This window comes from Stomoxys calcitrans, chromosome 4, assembly GCF_963082655.1.
Source record: "Stomoxys calcitrans chromosome 4, idStoCalc2.1, whole genome shotgun sequence".
In the NCBI taxonomy this organism is placed as follows: domain Eukaryota; kingdom Metazoa; phylum Arthropoda; class Insecta; order Diptera; family Muscidae; genus Stomoxys; species Stomoxys calcitrans.
The window spans coordinates 148,597,549-148,622,237 of NC_081555.1; the positions used below are offsets into that span (position 1 = coordinate 148,597,549).

Consider the following 24,689-nt stretch of genomic DNA (forward strand, 5'->3'; position numbering starts at 1 on the left):
TTAGTCAGTCATTTATTGACAACAAATTGCTCAAGTAATTACAGGTGACACCATATTCAAAAAGATAAAAGAGCTGGAAAATACACTAAATCGTTGTATATCTTTAGTTGCTACAATAGCTGACTTAGTCACTCGAAGTTGTTTATTACTATTGACAAACCCACAAAAAAAGAGAATTAACACATTTCACAACAAATCCATGATAATACATTCGGCACTCTTTGCCCTGTGAAATTCAAATTCATTCCTGGTTTTTTGAGAATTTCCGGATTCTAGTAAAAAAAAACGTTATTTTGCCATTGTCAATATTTTGCAACTCTGGAATTTTCTGTCTGAATTCCTAACCGGTTTTATCCACCATTAACTGCAGATAAAACACACCTTAACTAGATCATCGCCTTGTAGATATCTGAAGAAGCTTTTAATCACCAAAACCCATTCACATTAATCAACTCGTAAATCATTTGCCGGTAATCAAAATGACCAGTCATCTCTATGGGATGCGTCATGGAATTTGGCATTTTTCCATTTTGTCCAAGTCGGCTTAGAATTGTTATTCTTCACATTACGCGTTGGAAATACTGATATGATCGCCTGACACATGTACGTGGCACAACTAAGAATTATGCCTATAATAAGTCAATGTTTGTCGAACAAGACCCCTAGTATTTCAAAATTTAAAAAAAAACATCTACAATTATATAATAGAAGGATCGCAGTTTTGCATACAAGATTATATTAGGTTGCCCAAAAAGTAATTGCTGATTTTTTAAAAGAAAGTAAATGCATTTTTAATAAAACTTAGAATGAACTTTTATCAAATATACTTTTTTTACACTTTTTTTTAAAGCAAGCTAAAAGTAACAGCTGATAACTGACAGAAGAAAGAAAACAATTACAGAGTCACAAGCTGTGAAAAAATTTGTCAACGCCGACTATATGAAAAATCCGCAATTACTTTTTGGGCAACCCATACTTAACCAGAAACCTACTTAACGAAGGTTCAGCCAATGGAATTATAAAAAAAAACCAGTAAGGAAGGGCAAAAGCCGGGAGGTGCCGACTGTATAATACCCTACACCTATCCTAAAAGTACAATGTGAGAGCTATATCGAATTCTGAACCAAGTGTGATGGACTTCGGTGGATGTTTTCAGATGGGTTACTAAGCATTCCGTATCAAATTTCGAGCAACTATGTTCAAACAGAGGTCGCCCCGGTAGACGAGTGGGTGCGAGTGTTCTTGGATTCCCGCCAGATGGTCTGTCGCTATTGTGGTATCACAATGGACTTATTGGGTTGCCCAAAAAGTAATTGCGGATTTTTCATATAGTCGACGTTGACAAATTTTTTCACAGCTTGTGACTCTGTAATTGCATTCTTTCTTCTGTCAGTTATCAGCTGTTACTTTTAGCTTGCTTTAGAAAAAAAGTGTTAAAAAAGTATATTTTATTAAAGTTCATTCTAAGTTTTATTAAAAATGCATTTACTTTCTTTTAAAAAAATCCGCAATTACTTTTTGGGCAACCCAATAAAATTGTCTAAGTGAGTCTGTAAAGGACTGCCACTCTTACCTAACCTCTGTTCAAACTGTAAAAACTACGGTCGACAAATTACAACATTATTGAAAATTACCCAAAATCTGACGAAAATATACATGAGAGCTACATCTAATTCTGAAACGATTTCGAACAAACTTCTTAGATACAGCGGTAGGTGCCGAGGAAAGCGTTGTGCAAAATTTTGGCAATATTGGTCAATAAATACGCTTGCAGTGATCCTAAAAGTGGAAATAGGGCGATATACATATATGATAGATATATATTAATCTGAACCGATTTCTATGAAATTCACCAGTAATGTCGAGAGTCAAGAGAGTATCATTCCTAACAAATTTCAAGAGAATCGGTTGACAAATGACCATTTTATTGCTGTATTACTGCAAATCGGATGAACATATATATGGGAGCTATATCTAAATCTGAACCGATTTTTATCATTTTCAATAGGCTTCGTTTCTAGGTCGAAAAACATGCCTGTACCAAATTTTAAGACGATCGGATGAAAACTGCGATCTGTACTTTGTACACAAATTAACATGGACAGACGGACAGACAGACGGACATAGCTAAATCGAGTCAGAAAGTGATTCTGAGTCGATCGGTATACTTACCAATGTGTCTGTCTTTCTTCCTTATGGGTGTTACAAACAAATGCACTAACTTATAATACCCTGTACCACAGTAGTGGTGTAGGCTATAATAAGGGGAGATGAAATTCGGAAGGTAACGATTATATAATATCCTATATCAGCATTAAAAGTGTAAATTTGGCCATGTCATTATATGAATGCTTCCATAAAATCTGAAGCGATTTTGGTGGCCTCTAGCAGAGGTTTCCTGAACCAGCAGCTTTCACTTTCGGTGTACATTTGCGGTAGTCGTAGAAGTAAAGACTGTGCAAAATTTTTAGATCGGCTTCGCTAGCAACGGTTTCAAAAGTGAAACATATTTGCAAATCTTCATTTGAAATATGGTTTGTCCAAAAAAATTCGAAGTATTTATGAAAACTTGGATTTTACGGGTAGTCCCTTGGGTCAAGCACCAGGTTGTACAATATATTGGGTTACCCAAAAAGTAATAGCGGATTTTTCATATAGTCGGCGTTGACAAATTTTTTTACAGCTTGTGACTCTGTAATTGCATTCTTTCTTCTGTCAGTTATCAGCTGTTACTTTTAGCTTACTTTAGAAAAAAAGTGTAAAAAAAGTATATTTGATAAAAGTTCATTCTGAAACTCCATGAAACTCCGCACAAAAGTGAAAATCGGTCCCTAAATCGGCCCCTTATTCAAAATCTGAACCGATGCCTATAAAATTTACCTAGGTATCTAAAATTTTTTCATTTGCTGAATTTTGGGAGGATCGATTGGGAAATAGCGACTTTTTTGAATATTACTTAAAGTCCTCCGAATATATATCGCCTCTGAATCGATTTTTTTCAATCTCAATAGTCTTTTCTAGTCCGAAAAGGCATCTATGCCAAAGTTAAACCGATTAAAAATGCGATCTGTACTTTGTACATAAATTTACATGGACAGATGGGCATGGCTATAGCGAATGAGGAAGTGATTCTAAGTAAATCGGTATACTTATCAAAGATTCACAAACAAGTTATAACACCCCGGGATTGTTAGGGTATACAAATTGGTACCAAAAAGACCTGAAAGAACGTCCCAGCCCCAAAAATCACCAAACTGACATACAAGATAATCTGGGGAAAATGGGCGTCAAATGAAAGGTTTAACGCAGTATGGAATGAATGCGGTGTTCAAAATGTGGGACTAGTGCCTGAATAACTACCCCACAACCCGTTGGATTAAAATAAAAAGTTTTTTTTTTTTTTGGGAAGAAGGTACATGTGGCACGCCGTTCAGAGTCGGGTTAAAAAACAGGAGGCCTATTTTGAGCTTAAACTCTAATCGGAGTGCACTCATTGATATGACAGAAGATAGAAATGCGAATCAGCTCTGCAGAAAGTACGAAAGGATCTTGGAGTTGCTATACGACTGGGCTAGTCCTAGGGGTCTGAATGTTAACCCACAGAAGTGATAATGGATACGAATTTTTATGCTATTAGATTAGTATCGGGATTTAGACTGATTCGGGCCTAAGGCTTGGACAATTTCATTGAATTTTTGTCTTTAGAAAGAATGTCACACAAAAATTTCCAGTTTGCCCCACAGTAGCATAGTTTAGGGCATAAAAAATGTCCATCAAAATTACGATTTCATTTAAAATTTTTTAAAAAATCCCATTTAATACCAAAACGCTTTTAGTTTGATATACACATACACGTAGGTGATGATGTATGACCGAGAATTGCGTTAGCTATTTAATTTATTGCGTTTTTCTTGTATGGCTATCAAAGGTTACCAATCACATTTTCAAAACAAAATAATTAATGCCTTTTTATAGATAAAACAACGTATATAGTACTTAAAATTAAGAAACTCAATTCAACTCCCACGGTTTTGTTTCTTTGGCTGTTATTGTTAATGAGATGAGAAATTAACACCAAATTTGTGAAAAACTAAAAAACTGAAAACTAAACAAAAATGGGATTTTCATTAGGTGCACGATGATATTTATGACTAAAAACCTAAAATAAGCGTTGAGCTAACCCAGTTACACTCGAAGACAACGAAATGAAGAAAGACAAGGGAAGAAAGTTGAAAGATTAGGTAAGGAAATGTGATTAATATGGAAACATTTAAATCACACTCTAAAAAACGCTGATAAAAGTTCATCAAAAAGGGTGGATTGTGTACAGAAGATGGTGATGATGAAAATATAGTTCTATGAAATGTCAATTACCTTAACATATTTGGTTTACCATAAAAGTGTTTAAAATTACCTGAAAATAAGAAAGAAATAAAAAAAAGAATACAAAAATTTAAAACTCTAAAAAAAATTCTAAAATACTGAAAATATCAAATATTAGATTTTAATACAATACAAACACTACATATTAAATTTTGAATACTAAACATTTTGTAAAGCTTGTTATGAATTCTAAAGTATATCAAAATTTCATACAACATACGAGTATTGTGGTTAACCACACTTCACTTTACATCGCCTTTAATACAACATTTTACCACATTTCTCATCCAGCTAGAGATGTTATCAAGAGTGCTGCCTGCCATTCATAATAAACTGACCCAGACATTGAAGAAGAATGTAATAAAATATTCGAATGCTAATTGATGATACATTTAATGGGAACTCTCTGAGTATATGCGGAAGTGATTTTGCGTGTGGTCGAGAACTGGTTTCGTCGATGACTACTTAAATAAAATTTTCATCAGTATGCGGCCATCTAATGTAATGTTGTAATATAAAAAAGTTGAAGAAGGCTGAGGAGAAGGGAACAATGTGAAAAAGGTGTTTGAATAAAAGCTTAAAATGAAGCACTTGGGCCAAAACCATTAAGTGGTAATGGGGGAGCAAATAGCTCAAATAAATAAAATTCACGTTTTATAGTTAACAAGTAAAAGAGTATGAAGATCGGCCGGACCGAGTCTTAGGAACCCACCATCATGGATTCCGCTAAAAATTTATAGAAAATAAATTTGGTTGAAGGGCATAATTTTATTCTACATACTTCTAGGAACCGAATAAGGATGACCGAGAGACCGGCTTACATGGAAGCTTTATCAGGTTATGGACCGATTTAGACCGTATTTAGCCCAGCTGTTAGAAGCCATAATAGAACTCTACATGCAAAATTTCAGCCAAATCGGACACAAATTGCGGCTTGTTAGGGCTCAAGAAATCAAATCGGGAGATCGATTTATATGGGAGCTTTATCCGGTTCTTGGCCAATTGAAATGGTACTTGGCACAGTTATTAGAAGTCATAACGAAATACTACGTGCGAAATTTCAGCCAAATCGGATGAAAATTAAGGCTTCCAGGGGCTCAAGAAGTCAAATTGGGAGGCGGTTTATATGGGAGCTATATCCAGTATTTAACCGATTTAGATGGCACTGGGCACAGTTATTGGAAGTCATAATACGTGCAAAATTTCAGCCAAATCGGATGAAAATTGAGGCTTCCAGGGGCTCAAGAAGTCAAATCATGAGGTCGGTTTACATGGAAGCTATATTAGGTTATGGACCGACTTAGACCGTATTTGGCACAGTTGTTGGAAGTCATAACAGAACACTACGTGCAAAATTTCAGCCAAATCGGATGAAAATTTAAGCTTCCAGGGGCTCAAGAAGTTAAATCGGGAGATCAAGTCAAATCGGGAGCTACTACGTACAGTCGTTGGAAGTCGTAACAAAGCACTACGTGCAAAATTTCTGCCAAATGGGACAAAATTTGCGACTTCCGTGGGCTCAAGAAGTCAAATCGGGAGATCGGTTTATATGGGATCTACTTCGGGAGATCGGTTTACATGGGGACTATATCAGGTTATAGAACGATTCGAACCGTACTAGATACATTTGTTGGAAATCATAACAGACATGCAAAATTTCAGCCAAATCGGACAAAAATTACGGCTTCCAGGGGCTCAAAAAGTCAAATCGGGAGATCGGTTAATATAGGAACTATATCTGATAATAGACCAATTTGGACCGTACTTGACACAGACGTTGCAAGTCATAACAGAACACTATTTCAAATCGGTAAATCCGTACATATGGGAGCTATATAATGTTATACATCGACTTGGACCGTAATTGGTACAGTTGCTGGAAGTCATAACACAACACTATATTCTATTATATTCGGTACGTGAACTAGTGCTAGATATCCAAAAACTTTCAAATGTTTTAAACTTGGCCAGAATATATTTCCTCAGGACATCTTTCGTCTTCCCAATTGCTATATCTTCATTTTCTTCCAACATTGTTTTTCAACCAGTTTCTTAAATTAAATAAAAATTTAAAATACATCAGATTTATTCTTGATCGTATAAACAAACAATTTTCTTCGATAATCATCAACAAAAGTCAGCAAAAAACGAGCTCCCGAAAACGAAAATTCTTTCAATAGACCAATTACATCTGAATGGACAATTTCCAACAGTTCTTTGGCACTTCTCACCTTCAAAGCATACCTTTTTTCCATTCTTGGTCATTTGTCGAACCGAAAGTAAATTACACACATAAGTTGGGGACGTACTCCACGTCTTTGACTGTAACAAAGCTCTTGTTTTTTTCATAACCAAAGTTAATGCAATATCTCCGATGGATTCCTTATACGCAACAATTACTTTTTTATTAACAACATCACGGATGTTATAAATACATATGTATGGCTCTTCTCATTTGTCATGTGGTTACTAGCTCAACTATCGACATACCAGGAGTTTGCAAATTTCGAACTTAAAAATTCATTTGTTGCTTTTGCACATGCGCTGACAACGTTACAAGAGACAAACAAAACATCTGAGCTGCCATGCATCTTGGGAACCGCATTGTTGTTTGACTTCGATTTGCTAGGACAATTTCTTGAAATGTGCCCATTTCCATTGCAATTGCAACATTTAATTTGCTTCTTATCTTTCTTGACACCTTCTGACTGCAATACCAAATCCTTCTCTGAAGCTTTATCAAATTTTGCGTCTTGAAATAGAATATTCTTCGCCATATCTACCGTCAAATTTTTCTTGGAATTCTCCACAACCCTGACAAGTGGCTTAAAGTCATCCGTTAAACCAGCTAACATTAAAGATGAGGTCAATTCGTCATCTATGTTCAAACCTGCGTTTTCACCTTTAACGCCATTATAACGATATCATTGACACATTGGATCCGTAGTTCTACAACTTGATATTCACGAATTGCTTTAGTAGTTTGACTTTTCTGGTAAGACCAGTGTCTTCATATGCATTCATTAATGCCCTCCAAGCACTTTTCGCTTCTGATTCAATCATTAGTGTGATTTTAGCCAAAGTTCTTGCATTTAAATCAGCATCTGCCGCAATATCCACAATAGCTTTCCAGCATCCTTTAATAACCAGATACGATTGGGCTTGCCTTTTCCATACATCAAAATTTTCCCGTCCTCTCAATTTTTCTAGTGGGAATGATGCATTATTTCCAGCCATAGTTTAAAAAAAAAAACGCAAAATTATTTGTATGATTAATTGTGTGTCCAATGAGAGAAAGTGGCACAGGGCACGCCACAGGGGGGCATTTTATCGCCACTCCTATGGGTGACCACCATAAATGACCTATTACGGATGCTGACTGAGGACTGCAAACTTCTAAGAGGTAAGGATCCGCACGAGCTATGCAGAAGAGCCGAAAGGGTCTTGCATATGGCATATGAATGGGCTAGACCCAAAGGTCTCAATGTTTACCCAGAGAAGACTGAAATATGCCTGTTCACGAGGAAGACGAAGGTGGCCAATTTAACGCACCACGTTTCCTCAATTAGATGATTTCGATATCAGACAAGGTCAAATACTTAGGTGTGATCTTGTACAGGAAACTGAAGTGGAAGTGTCACATTCAGGAGCGTACTGAGAAGGCTCAGTACGCTCCTGTAGACGGGCCGTAGGCTCGAAATGGGGCCTAAATCCGAGGATAGTCCACTCCACTCTACAGGAGCGTGATTAGATCAATACTTACTTACGCCTCAGTAGTTTGGTGGGATTCTATGGAGAAAAAGTGCAGCATAAGGACCATACAACAGGTTCAGAGAACATGTTGTCTTGGCATAGGCGGAGCGATATGCCAATAATGGACCACGTCCATTAGGGCACTGGAGACTATTCTAGCTATTCGACCCATTGACATACAGATAAAGTGTGAGGCAGCCACTACGGCTATGAGACTTAAAGCGATGGGAGAATGGATTGAGGATGGGAGCAGCTCATACCATCGCGGTATAATCGAGGCGACGATAGGAAACCTGGAAGGAGGGGAAGAGGTTTCCAATCGGATACCTGAGATGAACCTTAAAGTCGAGTGTGACGCACTGCTGCCATCGGCAGAGTCTTGGATTGACGGAACCCTAGTATTGCCATCTGGAAGATCATGTTACACAGATGGATCAAAGCTAGACGATAGAGTGGGCCTGGGGGTCTAAATTGGGAACCCAGGGACTGAGATCTATTTTTGACTGCCTGACCATAATACGGTCCTGCAGGCGGAGATCCGGGCGAACATAAAATGTGTGAAGTGGTGTGGTGCTAACGCTAGAACGTTGAGTGTGAACATCTTTACCGACGGTAAAATTGCCATAAGGGCAATAACAACCAGGACGGTAAGGTCACAAACAGTCTTGCAGTGTAAGAAGGAGATTAACGCCTTCTCTGAGGATGGGAAAATCCGCATCGTTTGGGTGCCGGGCCATAACGGAGTAAGGGGAATTGAAAGGGCAGACGATTTGGCGGTGAAGGCCAGAGGAGTGCCGTCAATAAACTTGGTTAACCCGAAACCTTTCGGGTTGACGCAGTCCCAGTTAAGGGATTGGGCGACGAATGCGCATGCAACATTATGGAACAGCGAAACGGTCGGTAGGACGGCGAAAATCCTATGAGGGGATCTAGATCGTGAGAAGACGAGGCTATTACTGAAAGGAAGAAGGAGGTCAGTATAGCTATTGGTATCATAACGGGACACATATGACTATGAGCCCACTTATGTAAAATCGGTGCGGCAAGTGATAGCATGTGTAGGGCATGCGGGGAAGTTGTTGAGACGTTGGAGCATTTCCTTTGTCATTGCCCGGCTTTAGCGTCCAACAGATACCGGTACTTAGGTGGAGACACAATATCAGACATGAACCAACTTAGGGGAGTGGCATTGAAAACAATTAAGGATTTTGTAAGTAGCACAGAACTACTTGATAGTTTTTAGCCGATTACTGGCTTAGGTGTATGTCCGTAGTGGCATGGGGCGGATTAATTTCTGCACCCTCTTTTTCCGAATTTTATTTTTCAGGTGACATAAGGCCCATAACCTGTAGTGGTGGTGGAGGGTATAAAAAGGATTCCTTAAAATTTTATCTTTTGGATTGTAAAATCTTGATCCCAAAACTTTTAAGCTTCTCAATTTTGTATATGCTCCGCCACTCAATAATAACTCACTACAGTCCAAAAGTCTACGCGTTGGCATACAACAGTGTACCATGGCAGTAGTCAACCGGACCCATGTCAAAAGCAAAAGATGTATCTCAGTAGCCCCCTAAATACAAAGTTTATTGTGTTGTTTTTTTTTTTTTTTTTGTTGTTATTTCATAGCAAATCAAAAAAAAAAGTAAAGCTATTTAAAAATAGTATAAAATTACGTCATTTAGTTTCGCGACATGACAGATCAACTTTGAAGTATACCCACTGAACGATGTCAACGCGGGGTATAGAAAATGAGAACAGAAATCAAAAAAAAAAAAAATACATATTGACACCACCATCAAACGGACCACGAAACCATCGTCCGACGTCCAATAGCGAGTCAACCAAGCATCAAACCAAAACGAAGCGAAGCGAAAAATGAAAAAATCGCATCAGCCTCAGCCAAAGCGGCAGCAGCCATAGCTTCTGTAGGGGAGATAATAATGAGTCGCGTTAAAAAATCATTGATTGTTTATTTTAGTTGAGGTTTTTTTTTTCTAAATAGCTAGCTAATATGATTGTTGTTGGTTTTTTTCGTAGCTGCTGCCATCTGTATGTTGTTTAAAGTGGGAGACTTATAACAGGAAGGGGTTACATTATGGAGGTGAAAAGAATTGGTTTTCAGTAGGTTAGGTTAGGCAGATCTGAAATCCATGGTGATTCCACATGAACAGGACAAGGAAAATTTCTTCTAATTCCCACCGTTGAACCATCCAGAACGCTTCCAAGGACCTAATAACTTGTTCACCACCCTTCATTCATTAAGTCTTTCAAACTCAACGATATCTCTTGTCATGATAGTTCTTCCTTCAAAATGCCTTAAGCATTTGTCGAATGCATTGTTTCAGACAGTTTTAACTGTTGTTCAAAGTTTGTTCTACAGCTATTTTGTTTTGCATGGTTTTTTCGTTCGTTCGTTCGTTTGTATTGTTGTGAGCCAACTTGTATTTTGAAAAATGATTATAAAAATTAAATCTGGCGACATTTAATCAAATCAATGAATAAATTAAAAATATTTTGTATAAATGGATGCATGAGCAGCATGTACAGCTTAAAACCTTTGGAAATGATGAAATCTACTCAAATCATATGCGATTGTAAAACTCTGAAATCACTTGTCTAGACAGGGTGTAATCTTTTTCTAATTTCAATTTTTTTTTTTTTTTTTTGAACTAAATGTCAAATGATGTTGGTTTTTAAAGCTAAGGTAATGCTTCAGATGTTGATGTTTGTTTTTGGCTAGTTTAATTAGTTTGTCGTACCATTTATTATCGGAAGAAACTCACCACCACATATGGTAGTGTTACGCTTGATTGAGCTGAATCACCTTATCACCATAATACATTCGAATAATTGTTTGTATTGGGCACTTTGGCTTAACATCAGCAAACAGGTGGTTTGATTTGCAATGCATGACGAACAACGAATAGTTGTCATAACTCATGTGAAATGATGCGTAACGTAATTGATTAACAATCTGTTATAAATTACATGCAATGTATATGGAGTTACTTCCTATTAAGATAGTATTTTGAATGGTAAGATATCAAGTAATGGAAAAAAATGCAATGATGCTATAATGATATGAGTGTTTAGTATTGAGGTATTAAAGGCATCCATGAAATTGGGGAAAAATTTATGAAAACTGTTATACTGTTCAACATATTTATATATAGACTAGCTGACCCGGGCGCGCTTCGCTGCGCCTTCTTTTACTTTATATGGAACAAAAGTTTCCTTGGAATATTTATTTTCGACAATTAAAGATCTTTTAGTGAAATACCATGCTATGAAAATAGTATATCGCTTGACTAACAGTTTAACAATATAAGTGCCTTTATCTGAATCCCACGTGATCTTTGTTGGTCTACGAATTTAAGTTTGGATGTAAGATGTACTCCATTCTTAAAAAACTTTATTTCAGCCCGATATTTTCATGATATCTGATTTAGGGGTGTTTTCGGGGATGAGGTGGTCCCCACTTGGCACTTGGCCCTGAAAAAATATCAGCATCGTGCTCTTCTTTCAATTACCATTCATTTAAACTCCATATTGCCATTGGCTTAAGAGGAGTTTACATGATGAGGCGTCCCCCAAACACATGGCCCCAAAATTGGTTATCATATTCGTTTTCTAATCTCAAATACCTTTCATTTGAGCCATATATTAACATAGTCGAAATTTTAACCCTTTGGGGAAGGGATGTTGCCCTAAATACATGGTCCTACATTTGGATATCAAATTCGTATTCTACTCCCAAATACTTTTATTTGAGCCCCATATTGCGATGGTCACTAAAAAATTGCTGTTTGTGGGGTATTTTGGGAAAGATGTAGACCCCATAAAATTGGTCCCGAAAATGGGTATCAATTCTTGCTCTACCCCCCAATACCTTTCATTTAAGCTCCACATTGACATGGTGGGAAAATATGCCCGATTTAGGGGTGTTTTGGCATTGGGGTGGTCCCCCAAACACTAAGCCCGGAAAATATATCAGCAACGTACTCTATTTTCATATATCTATATATCATTTATTTGAACTCCATATTGCCATTGCCCTCAAAATTGTATATCAAATTCGTTTTCTAATCTCATTTAAACCCTTTATTGCAAAAGTCAGCAAATATGTCCGGTTTGGGGTATTGACCCTAAAAACTATGAATATTTAGTTCCACTGTCTTTAAGACCCAAATTGTCTTGGTGAGCAAATACGTCCTATTTGGGGGTTGTTATGGTGGTGGGACGTCCGCTAGACAGTTGGCCCCTAATGTTGATATCAGTTAAGTGGTCTACTCCCTCATACCTTTAATTTGAGCCCCATATTTCCATAGTCGGCAAACATGACCAGCTTGGGGGGTGTTTTGTGGGATGGGCGGCCACTGTATGAGTTGGCCTTGAAAATATATATCGGATTCGTATTCCACTTCAAAAACCCTCTTATTTGAGCTTCATATTGCAATAGTCAGAAAATACCTAATATTTGGGTGGTGTTGTGGGGTGGCCCCATAGACACTTTTCCCGAATATTGATATCAAATTCGTGCTTTACTTCCAAAGACCTTTCATTTGAGCCCCATATGTCTATGGTCGTAAATTTGTCCCCTTTGAGGGATGTTTTTGGGGAGAGGCGGTCCCATATTTGGATATCAGATTCTAATTCTACACTCAAATACCTTTTATTTAAGCCCCATATTCCCATGGTCAGTAAATAAGTCCTGTTTGGGGGGTGTTTTGGGGAAAGGGTCCACCCCCCAGAAACGTGGTCCCACATTTGGATATCAGATTCGTATTCTACTCGCAAATACCATTCATTTGAGTCCCATATTGCCATGATCGGTAAATATGTCCGATTTAGGGGTGTTTTGGGGGTTGGGTGGTGTTGTGGCACTTTTCCCCAAATATTGATATCAGATTTGTGCTTTACTCCCAAAACCTGTCATTTGAGCTCCATGTGGCTATGGTCGTAAATGTGTCGCCTTTAGGGGAGGTTTTTGGGGAGGTTTTTGGGGAGAGGTGGCCCCCCAAACACTTGGTCTCATATTTGGATGTCAGATTCGTATTCTACATTCAAATACCTTTTATTTAAGCCCCATATGCCCATGGTCAGTAAATAAGTCCTGTTTGGGGGGTGTTTTGGGAAAGGGGTGGACCCCCAAACACTTGGTCCCATATTTGGATATCAGATTCGTATTCTACATTCAAATACCTTTTATTTAAGCCCCATATTCCCATGGTCAGTAAATAAGTCCTGTTTGGGGGGTGTTTTTTGGGAAAGGGTTGGACCCCCAGAAACGTGGTCCCACATTTGGATATCAGATTCGTATTGTACTCGCAAATACCTTTCATTTGAGTCCCATATTGCCATGATCGGTAAATATGTCCGATTTAGGAGTGTTATGGGGCTTGGAGTGGTCCCCCTAGCACTTGGCCCGACAATTGAATATCAGATACGTTTTCTTATCCTAAATACCTTTCATTTGAGTCCCATATTTTCGTGATTGGTCTAAATATATGTTTGGTAGGTTTTAGGGTGGGGCAGCCCCCGTAGGTACCCCATCCGAAATTTGGATACCAAAATTTTATTTTTAGGGTACTATATGAGAGCGCACAAAATTTCGCTTAAATCGCACCACCCATCTCCGAGATCTGGCGTTTCTGAAAATTAGGTTAAGGGGGAGGATCCGCCCCCCCTTCAGATATCAAAAAATGTAGTACCCTATTTTCACCACGGGGTCATTATGCACCATCTGTGAAAATTTCAAGAGTTGCAAGACCCCCCTTAAAAAGATATCCGATCAAATCAGACATACGTTTAAGGAGTTTGATCTGGCTGCCATGGAAGAGTGCCTCAACTCTAGACCTCTTACTCCGTTGTCCAATAATATTCATGACAATAGTGCATTTACCCCAGGCCATTTTTTGATTGGCTCTTCATTATTATCTCCAGCCGCACCTGAGGAAGTAGACTGTAAGACGTCTCTGTTGAATAGGTGGAGGCGTGTGAAGTTTATGCAGAGTTTTGGAAAACAGAGTATTTACACGAACTTCACAAGCGTACGAAGTGGAAGGGAGACCAAGAGGACCTCCAAATAAACGAATTGGTTGTATTTCGAAATGAATCGCTTGCTCATACAGAATGGCGATTGCGACGGGTCGAAATTTTCACTATGGACGTAACAATCGTGTCCTAGTTGTGGACCTACGAACCCATTCAGGTCTAATATCTCTCCCCATTCACAAGTTAGTATTGCTTCCTCGTTCTAACTAACGCTTTTTCACAGTCCAGCCGACGTAGCTGCCCACCACTGATTCGTCGTGTATTTCTTGCCCGGTGTTGCCTCGTTTTTAAGCCCCTGGAAGCCGCAATTTTTGTCCGATTTGGCTGAAATTTTGCCTTTGAAGATATTTATTTAGTATAAATTGGGCCCGAACCAATTTAGCACGTTTTTATTTGTTATACCCTCCACCATAGGTAAACCCCCATTACTAATTTCATCATTCTATTTGTAACTACTCGAAATATTCGTCTGAGACCCCATAAAGAATATATATTTTGTTGATCGTCGTGACATTTTATGTTGATCTAGCCACATCCGTCCGTCTGTCCGTCCGTCCGTCTGTCTAATGTCGAAAGCACTGTAACTTTCGAAGGAGTAAAGCTAGCCACTTGAAATTTTGCACAAATACTTCATATCAGTGTAGATCGATTGGGATTGTAAATGGGCCATATCGGTCCATGTTTTGATATAGCTGTCATATAAACCGATCTTGAGTATTGACTTCTTGAGCCTCTAGAGTGCGCAATTATTATCCGATTTGCCTGAAATTTTGTACGACGGATCCTCATATGACCATCAACATACGTATTTATTATGGTCTGAATCGGTCTATAGCCCGATACAGCTCCCATATAAATCGATCTCTCTATTTTACTTCTTGAGCCCCCAAAGGGGGCGATTATTCGAATTGGCTGACATTTTACACAGGTCTGCATCATATAATTTAATTGCGGTCCAAACCGGACCATATCTTGATATCGCTCTAATAGCAGAGCAAATCTTTTCTTATATCTTTTTTTTGCCTAAGAAGAGATGCCGGGAAAAGAATTCGACAAATGCGATCCATGGTGGAGGGTATATAAGATTCGGCCCGGCCGAACTTAGCACGCTTTTACTTGTTTATTTTAAAGACAGTCAATACTTTTCTGTTTGAATAAATGTATTGGGTTGCCCAAAAAGTAATTGCGGATTTTTTAAAAGATAGTAAATGCATTTTTAATAAAACTTAGAATGAACTTTAATCAAATATACTTTTTTACACTTTTTTTCTATAGCAAGCTAAAAGTAACAGCTGATAACTGACAGAAGAAAGAATGCAATTACAGAGTCTCAAGCTGTGAAAAAATTTGTCAACGCCGACTATATGAAAAATCCGCAATTACTTCTTGGGCAACCCAATAATCACTATCTCATATGTATATTTCCTAAAAATGTATTTGTATTTGAAGAAAAAAATACAAATTGATGTTTTTGATAGTTGTTAAAGTATAACAGTTTATGGATTCAGTTTACTTTAAAACAAAAAAAAAAAAAATTCTTTGTTCTTTTAACTTTATCACCATGACATTGGATGCATTTAATCGCCATCACCATTTTACTCTGCAAATTTTTATCAGCTCTCATGTAGTTTGTCTTCGTAACTGACAGAGACAACAAAATGACTTACAGAGTAACCATATTTCCATATCAGACAATTTTATCATTGTCTTAAGCAAGTGTCAACAACAGATTATTTATGGTCAGTTGCAGTGAAACATCAGCAGATGTGATGATGACAATGATAATGCCAATGACCAAAGTTTAACTCACCACAAAAACAAAAACCTAATGGATTTTCTGATAGAAACACTTCGAAGTGTCACTTTAATGGCTACACATATGGTGGTTAGGGGACCAAAATGGTTTCAATGACTATCCCCCAACCCATCGAAAGTCTTTACTAGAATTAGCCGCATCGTAATTATTTACGATACAGGGTGATTATCATCACCCTTTGAAGATAACAAACAACGACACATGGTCACATGTGAAATGCATACAAATTTAAACAAATCAAGCTGAAACATTTTACCATGATAATGAAGAAGACAATGGGAATAATGATGAGGATGTTCAAACAAGTTCCCATGATTATGATTATTTGTTGTCATTATGCTACCCCTCCCCCATGAATTGTTTAGCAGATAGCATAGAGAAGTTTGAGGTGCTGGTAGATAAAGTGGTTCCATTGCAAAGATTTACTTGGTTTCCCAATGAAGAGCAACAATTGGGGCTACTGTTGGTGGTGTTATGAAAAACGTAAAACCTACTGCACTTTGTATTTGGGTTCAATAGCCTGTCATGTAAATTCGAACTTGTGATGAGGGCAATGAAGACTCAATGAACCCATATTCATTGCTATTGCTACAACAGAAACCTAAGGCATAACTTTTAGCTCTCTCATTACAAAGGCATTAAGTGAATACAAGGCCACAAACCTTATATAAAATGTATATCCGAACCCCACATGATCTTTATTGCTCTATAAATTCGCTCAGTTGGTTAAAGGTCATTTAAGTTTGAATGTTAGATGTACTCCATTCTTAAAAGACTTTATTTGAATCCGATATTCTCATGATGTTCAATTTAGGGTTGTTTTCGGGGGTGAGGTGGTCCCCCAGGCACTTTTCCCCGAAAATTAGTTTTTACTCCCAAATACCGTCTATTTGAGCCCCATAATGCCATGGTCGGAGTTCGGTTTCGGTGGTAGCACTTGGCTCTAAAATTGGATATCAAATTCGTTTTCTGCTCTTAAATACCTTTCTTTTGAGTCCCACATTGTCATAATGGGTCAATAGCCCTATTTGCCTTATTGTAGTAGGAAAAGCGCCATCTAGACTTGAATGCAATTTTAATGTCATATTCGTAATTTTCTCCGAAATACCTTTCATTTGAGTCCTATATAGCTATAGGCGGCTAATATGCCTATTTGGGGGTGTGGCGACCTGCCATTGCTTAGACCCAATTTTGTATGCCATATTTAACGAATAATTTTAATTTGAGTCCCATATTGACATGAACGTTCAATATGTCTGTTTGGGGGAGTTTTGGGGTTTGGGCGGCCCAATGGGTACTTAGATTCAAATTTTAATATCATATTCGTATTCTATTCTCTAGTACCTTTCATTTGATACCCATATTGTCCCGATCGGTCCACTATTGATTTTGGGTCTTGTTTTTGGGGTAAGGGGGAGGGTCCGCCCCCCTTCCGATATCAAAAAATTATACATCGTAAGTTTCCTTCCAGACCTTCCTTCGGTTCAGCCGTTTTTGAGTCTATACGGAACAAACAAACACAAATTGATTTTTATACATAAGACTAGCTGGACAGGTCCCGCTCCGCTGCGCCTTCTTTCACTATCTTTTTTAATCTGAGCCCTATACTAGCACGGTGAGGAAAACAAGTCCTGAGAAGAGTTGGAGGACGTATTGAGCCCTTTTTCAAAACCAAAGCGTGCTCTACACCATACTCAATAGTAGTTGGGTATGTAGAGCACCTTAACTAATTTGACAAAGGTGTTGATGACGATACATGGTGTATCAGAAATCACGATCTACCATGCCGGTTAAAGTGTTTTGACAGCAGCACACACTTGGCTAATTTTTATAAGTTCTTTGCTATGCTTTTTGAATAGAAAGCATTGAATATGATCTCGAGCTGGAATATTTTCGAAAAATCACCAAAAGAAATTGTATTGATGTGAAAAAAGTTGTGTTAATATTATTTTCATAAAATTTTTTGATAAAATTTGAGATCTTTAAAATGTTTTGTAAGAATAAATTTCAACAGAATTTTTTTAAATTTTGTCAATTCTTGGTTTTTTGTCTTTCGAGAGGAGCTCAATGGAAAAGGAATGCCAAAGATACCAACACACACCAACCACTATGGGACGCTTTTCGTCTTTGGTTAGAAGACTTTTCAACCATATTAGGTGTGATGGCTTCAAGGGTCGTGCGTTGGTATGTTGTATTTGAATCGTATTAATAGCGAGAACGCGTGGTTACCACATTAAATCACGCTCGACAACCCTGTCTATTAGCTGTACATTTTCCCAATGCATGTATTTTTGTGCAATGACAGACTTTGTTTCTGTGGCAAATTACATGATTTTTGTTCATCTGTTTAAATTTGTATTGATGCCTTCGAACGCTAAACAATGGCAACGGCTCACACTGTTGCTGCGTGTGCCCAGGTTCAAATCCCGGCCGGTCTCTGCCGAATCCTTTCATTTTTCAAGATTTTTGCCTGTTTGGATGAAAATCTTTAAATTTTACAATTTTTGTTTGTTTCTCTTACGAGAAGAGCTAAATGATCAGAGATGCAAATGGAATGCCAAAGATACCAACACACACCAACCACTATGGGACGCTTTTCGTCTTTGGTTAGAAGACTTTTCAACCATATTAGGTGTGATGGCTTCAAGGGCCGTGAGTTGGTATGTTGTATTTGAATCGTATTAATAGCGAGAACGCGTGGTTAGCACATTAACCACGCTCGACAACCCTGTCTATTAGCTGTACATTTTCCCAATGCATGTATTTTTGTGCAATGACAGACTTTGTTTCTGTGGCAAATTACACTTCCGCCGTACTGCACATGATTTTTGTGCATCTGTTGGAAGTTGTATTGATGCCTTCGAACGCTAGATAACAGCAACGGCTCTCACTATTGCTCCGTGTGCCCAGGTTTGAATCCCGGCCGGGCTCTGCCGAATCTTTTCATTTTCCAAGATTTTTGCCTGTTTTTGGGCGAAAATCATTAAAATTTACAATTTTTGTTTGTTTCTCTTTCGAGAAGAGCTCAATGATCAGAGATGCAAATGGAAAAGGAAAGGCAAAGATAGCAACACACACCTACCACCCACTAGGGGACGCGTTTCGTCTTTGATTAAAAGACTTTTCAACCACATTAGGTATGATGTCAAGTCTTTAGAAAAACTTCTTAATTTTGTTTCTTATTCTTAAAGCTTTAACAAAATTCCCCCTCGCTTTCATGCAAGACACTCAAATTCCACACTTGTTTATCTTAACAACAAAGAAAACAGCAAAAGTGAGGTGGCAAATGATATTCATGCGATAAAAGTGCTACAATGCTGAGCAGCCATAAGAAAATCCCTATGTCATTAAACAATAAAATTTTGTATCTCATTTGTTGACTAATTTATTTATTCTGTAACTGTAGAAATGCTTTTTCATTCGTTTTGGTAGTTCCCTCGCCTTGGTTGCTGCTGTTGAGGAGAATGCACAGAGCTGTGCATCGGATTGCCACTTTATACACAGCACGTGCAGCAAATCGATAAAACTTTGCTTTGCTTTTATTTTCATTGTTTTTTTTTTTTGTTTCGTCTCCCTTTTCCCCCTTGTTCTTGCCAGTTATTGAAACCCGTACATCCAGACTTGTTGGATATCTATATTCATTGGTGGTCAAGAGACAATACCCCCAAAACCGCACATGACTCAAATGCGTTTGTTTTTTATCAGCACATGAGCAAATAGTTTTTTGGCTAGAGAGCGTTTTTCGCTTTTTTTGTTGTCGTCCAACGCTATTTTATTTTTGTTTTGTTAATAAGTTGTGAATAAAGATTCATTTTGCTTCTCGTTTTCATTGCAATGAACGCATGTATTGGGTTGCCCAAGAAGTAATTGCGGATTTTTCATATAGTCGACGTTGATAAATTTTTTCACAGCTTGTGACTCTGTAATTTCATTCTTTCTTCTGTCAGTTATCAGCTGTTACTTTTACCTTGCTTTAGAAAAATAGTCTAAAATAGTATATTTGATTAAAGTTCATTCTAAGTTTTATTAAAAATGCATTTACTTTCTTTTAAAAAATCCGCAATTACTTTTTGGGCAACCCAATATATGAGAATGTAAGTTTTTTAATACATTTTTTTATTATAAAAACAAAGTTTTTTCTGCTGCCGATTTGGGTTTTTATACCCACGACCATAGGATGTATTTTTTTCTGTTGGCCACACTATAGGGAAAACTACGTGACCATATAAAAGTTATTTCGAATATTTCACTTGGAGTGGGGCAATAAAAAATCGCGCATGCATTCATGTTCCATGCTCATGTAGACATTTTAACACATGTTCTCAGTCAATAAGTTGGCGGCATAAAAAGAATGGAGACAAAGTTATCAATGAAACAGAAATTGGAAACAAAAAAGTTCAAGGTCTTAACTAAAAACTTTCTCTTTGTGTAGACAGAGTGAAAATGCATTTTTGTGGTACAGTTTGGTGCATATAAAATTCGAAAATCATGTAAAAAGCCATTAAAATCGGCCAGGCCGAACTTAGGATATCCACCACCTTTTGCCGTAGTCCAGTGAAAAATTCATTATTTAGGCACCCATAGCAGTTATATCGAAATATGGTCCGATTTGCACCAAATTCCGCACGGACATTGAGTGTCCTAGAAAATACAAGTCAGGGTTCAATTTTGGTTCAACATTGGTCTTTTTGGCAGCTATATCCAAAGACCGATCGGTATAAACCGATCTGAATCATATTGGACACGGATGTCAAAAAGCCTAATATGTGTAAAATTTCAGCGAAATCGGATAATAAATACGCCTTTTATAGGCCCAAGACCATACATCGAAAGATGGGTGTATATGACAGCTATATCCTAATCTGGATCGGTCTGGGCCGCCTTTCAGCGAAATCGGATAATAAATACGCCTTTTATAGGCCCAAGACCATAAAACGAGAGATGGGTGTATATGACAGCTATATCCTAATCTGGACCGGTCTGGTCCGCCTTCAAAGAGATATCAAGGGGCCTAACACAACTCACTGTCATAAATTTCAGCGAAATCGGGCAATAAATGCGACTTTCATGGAGCCAAGATCTTGAATGGAGAGATCGTTCTATATGGAACGATCTGGGCCATCTTCTAGAAGGATATCAAGTGGCCTAATACAACTCACTGTCCTAAATTTAAGAGAAATTGGACAAAAAATACGCTTTTTATGGGCCAAAGACCTTAAATCGAGAGATCGGTCTATATGGCAGCTATACCCAAATTAGGATCGATCTAGGCCATCTTCAAAGGGATATCAAGGGGCCTAACACAACTCACTGTCCCAAATTTCAGCGAAATCGGACAAAAAATACGCTTTTTATGGGCCCAAGACCTTAAATCGAGAGATCGGTCTATAAGGCAGCTATATCCTAATCTGGACAGATCTGGGCCACCTTCAAAGGAATGTCAAGGGGTCAAACACAACTCACTGTCCCAAATTTCAGCGAAATCGGATAAAAAATACGCTTTTTATGGGCCCAAGACCTTAAATCGAGAGATCGGTCTATCAGGCAACTATATTCTTATCTGAACCGATCTGGGCCATCTTCAAGAAGGATATCGAATGGCCTAATACAACTCACTGTCCCAAATTTAAGCGAAATCGGACAAAAAATACGCTTTTTATGGGCCAAAGACCTTAAATCGGGAGATCGGTCCATATGGCAGCTATACCCAAATTAGGATCGATCTAGGCTATCTTCAATAAGGATTTCGAAGGGCCTAACACAACCCACTGTCCCAAATTTCAGCGAAATCGAACAAAGAATGCGCCTTTTATGGGCCGAAGACCTAAAATCGAGAGATCGGTCTATAGGGCAGTTGTATCCAAAACTGGACCGATCTTAGCATAATGGTTGGAAACAAAATACTTCAAGCAAAGTTTTCGTCAAATCGGATAATAATAGCGCCCTCTAGACACTCATAAGGTCAAGATCCGAGATCGGTTCATATAGCAGCTATATCAGGTTATGAATCGATTTGAGCCCTACTTAGCACAGTTGTAGGAAGTGATAGAAACACAAAATACAAATTTGCACTCCATTAAGGAACAGGGGCAAAATTCTCACATATCACGGAGTACTGTCCGATTCAAGTAAAAGCTCAATGATAAGGGGCCTCCTTTTGATAGGAGAGTCTGGACGGCATGCCGCAGAGCGACACCTCTTTGAGAAGAAGTTTTTACATGGCAAATACCTCACAAATGTCGCCAGCATTTGGAGGGGATAAACACCGCTGAAAATTTTTGCCTTATGTTCTCGCCAGGATTCGAACCCAAGAATTCAGAGTCATAGGCGAACATGCTAATCTCTGCGCCACGGTGGCCTCCGATCACAACACAACTCAAAAAAAATGCGCCCTCTACAAGTTTGTAGAGGGCGCAAGAAGTCAAGATCCAAGATCGGTTGTATGTCTTGATATATGGACCGATATGGCCCATTTACAATCGCAACCCACCAATAGGAAGTATTTGTGAAAATTTCAAGCAACTAGCTTTATACCTAAGAAAGTTTGGGTGCTTTTAACAGACTGACATAGCTAAAGACGATCAAGAATGTATATACTTTGTAGGGTCTCAGATCAATATGGCGATGTGTTACAACCTGGGGCCAACATCGATTCGCATCATTACCTTGTTGCAGCAAAGGTTCACACACGGCTTAGTGTGGCGAGAAAAGTACGATCTGACACTGCACTGACCATATCGGCCCATGTTTTGATATAGCCGCCATATAAATCGATCTTGGATCTTGACTTCTTGAGCCGCTAGAGGACGCAATTCTTATCCGATTTGACTCAAACTTTGAATGAGATGTTTTGCTATGACTTTCAACAACTGTGCTTAGTATGGTTCAAATCGGTCCGTAACCTGATATAGCTGTCATATAAACCGATCTTGAATCATGATTTCTTGTACCACTAGAGGGCCCAATTCGTATCCGATTGGGCTCAAATTTTGCACGACGAGTTTTGTTCTCAGTTCCAACAACTGTGCTAAGTATGGTCGAAATCAGTCCACATTCTGATATAGCTGCCATATAAACCTATGTGGAGTCTTGACATCATGAGCCTCTAGAGGGCGCAATTCCTATACGATTTGGATGAAATTTGGCGTGACGTGTTTTGTTATAAATTACAACAACTATGCTAAGTTTGGTTCAATTCGGTATATAACCTGATATAACTGCCATATAAATCGATCTGGGGTCTTGATTTCTTGAGCCTCTAGAGGGCGCAATTCCTATTCGATTTGGCTGAACTTCGGCATGACGTATTTCGTTGTTACTTCCAACAACTGTGCTAGATATGCCTCAAATTGGTGCATAACATGATATAGCTGCCATATAAACTTAACTTGAATCTTGACTGAGGGCGTAATTATATGTCGATTCAATTTACGTGTCGAATGTGGTTTGACTCGATCTATAGCCTGATACAGCTCCCATATAAACCGAACTCCCTATTTTACTTCTTGGGCCCCTAAATGGCGCAATTCTTATTCGAATTGGCTGACATTTTACACAATGACTTCTATTATGGTCTCCAGCATTCAATTCAATATATCATGTTGAATTGGAAGACAACATGATATAGCTCCAATACCAGAACAATTCTTTTCTTTTATCCTTTGTTTGCCTAAGGAGGATGTCCAATTTATAAAAAGAGTCCGAAGATCTTCGGTAATTTGAACTATTCTGCAAACAGCTACGAATATGGAATGTCTCCTTGGCATGCGAGGATGCGGTGCATGGAGTTCTTGTTAAAATTGGCGTATACCCTACCACAAAAGGAAGAAAACTTCGGTGAAAATACATCAACAAAGGATATGGAAAATATCAGAAAGAAGCAAATACAGCATGATTTTTTTTAAACAACTCGAACTAAAAGTTAGCTATCCCAAGTACGGATACGGAAAATCAATGGAAACACTTCTGGGTGATTTTTTGAAAATGATGAGGCCGTTACTAGTATGACTGGAAATGGAAATCAAATCGTAAAAAAAATTTAACTGCAAGGAAAGCATCAACTCTACAAAATATGTAGAATATGCATTAAAAGACTGCAACACTTTTAGCGGAAAAGTATCCACAAAAGAGATTGATCCAAAAAGTTGCCCAAAAAGTAATTGCGGATTTTTTTAAAGAAAGTAAATGCATTTTTAATAAAACTTAGAATGAACTTTAATCAAATATACTTTTTACACTTCTTTTCTAAAGCAAGCTAAAAGTAACAGCTGATAACTGGCAGAAGAAAGATTGCAATTACAGAGTCACAAGCTGTGAAAAATTTTTTCAACGCCGACTATATGAAAAATCCGCAATAACTGTTTAGGCAACCCAATATAAAATATTCACACATGGCTAAGATGTATTGTAATTGACTATCAGTCGATGCCAAATGGAGAGCTTTCTGAAAAATCACAGGAGTCTCTTAACAAATTCTATAAAAAATGTAGATTACAGAATACGTATGAAGCATCACGGATGAGGCAAAATGAATGACCTATACAACATTTTGGCACCATCTTCCGATCCACTTATTTCTTCAAAGCGGCGTATGAAGTTACGAAAAAAAATATAGTTTAGAAATGAAAAGTCTTTTAGACAAAAATTTATATACGAATTCTGATGAAAATTTAATAGAAAGTTA

General features: G+C 38.0%; 1 protein-coding gene across 2 annotated transcripts in view; it reads right to left on the bottom strand.

Annotated features, from left to right (window-relative positions):
• The window catches only part of LOC106094127 (adenylate cyclase type 9), a 364,714-nt gene that overhangs the window by 332,420 nt on the left and 7,605 nt on the right, over window positions 1-24,689 (bottom strand). The window lies entirely within an intron of this gene.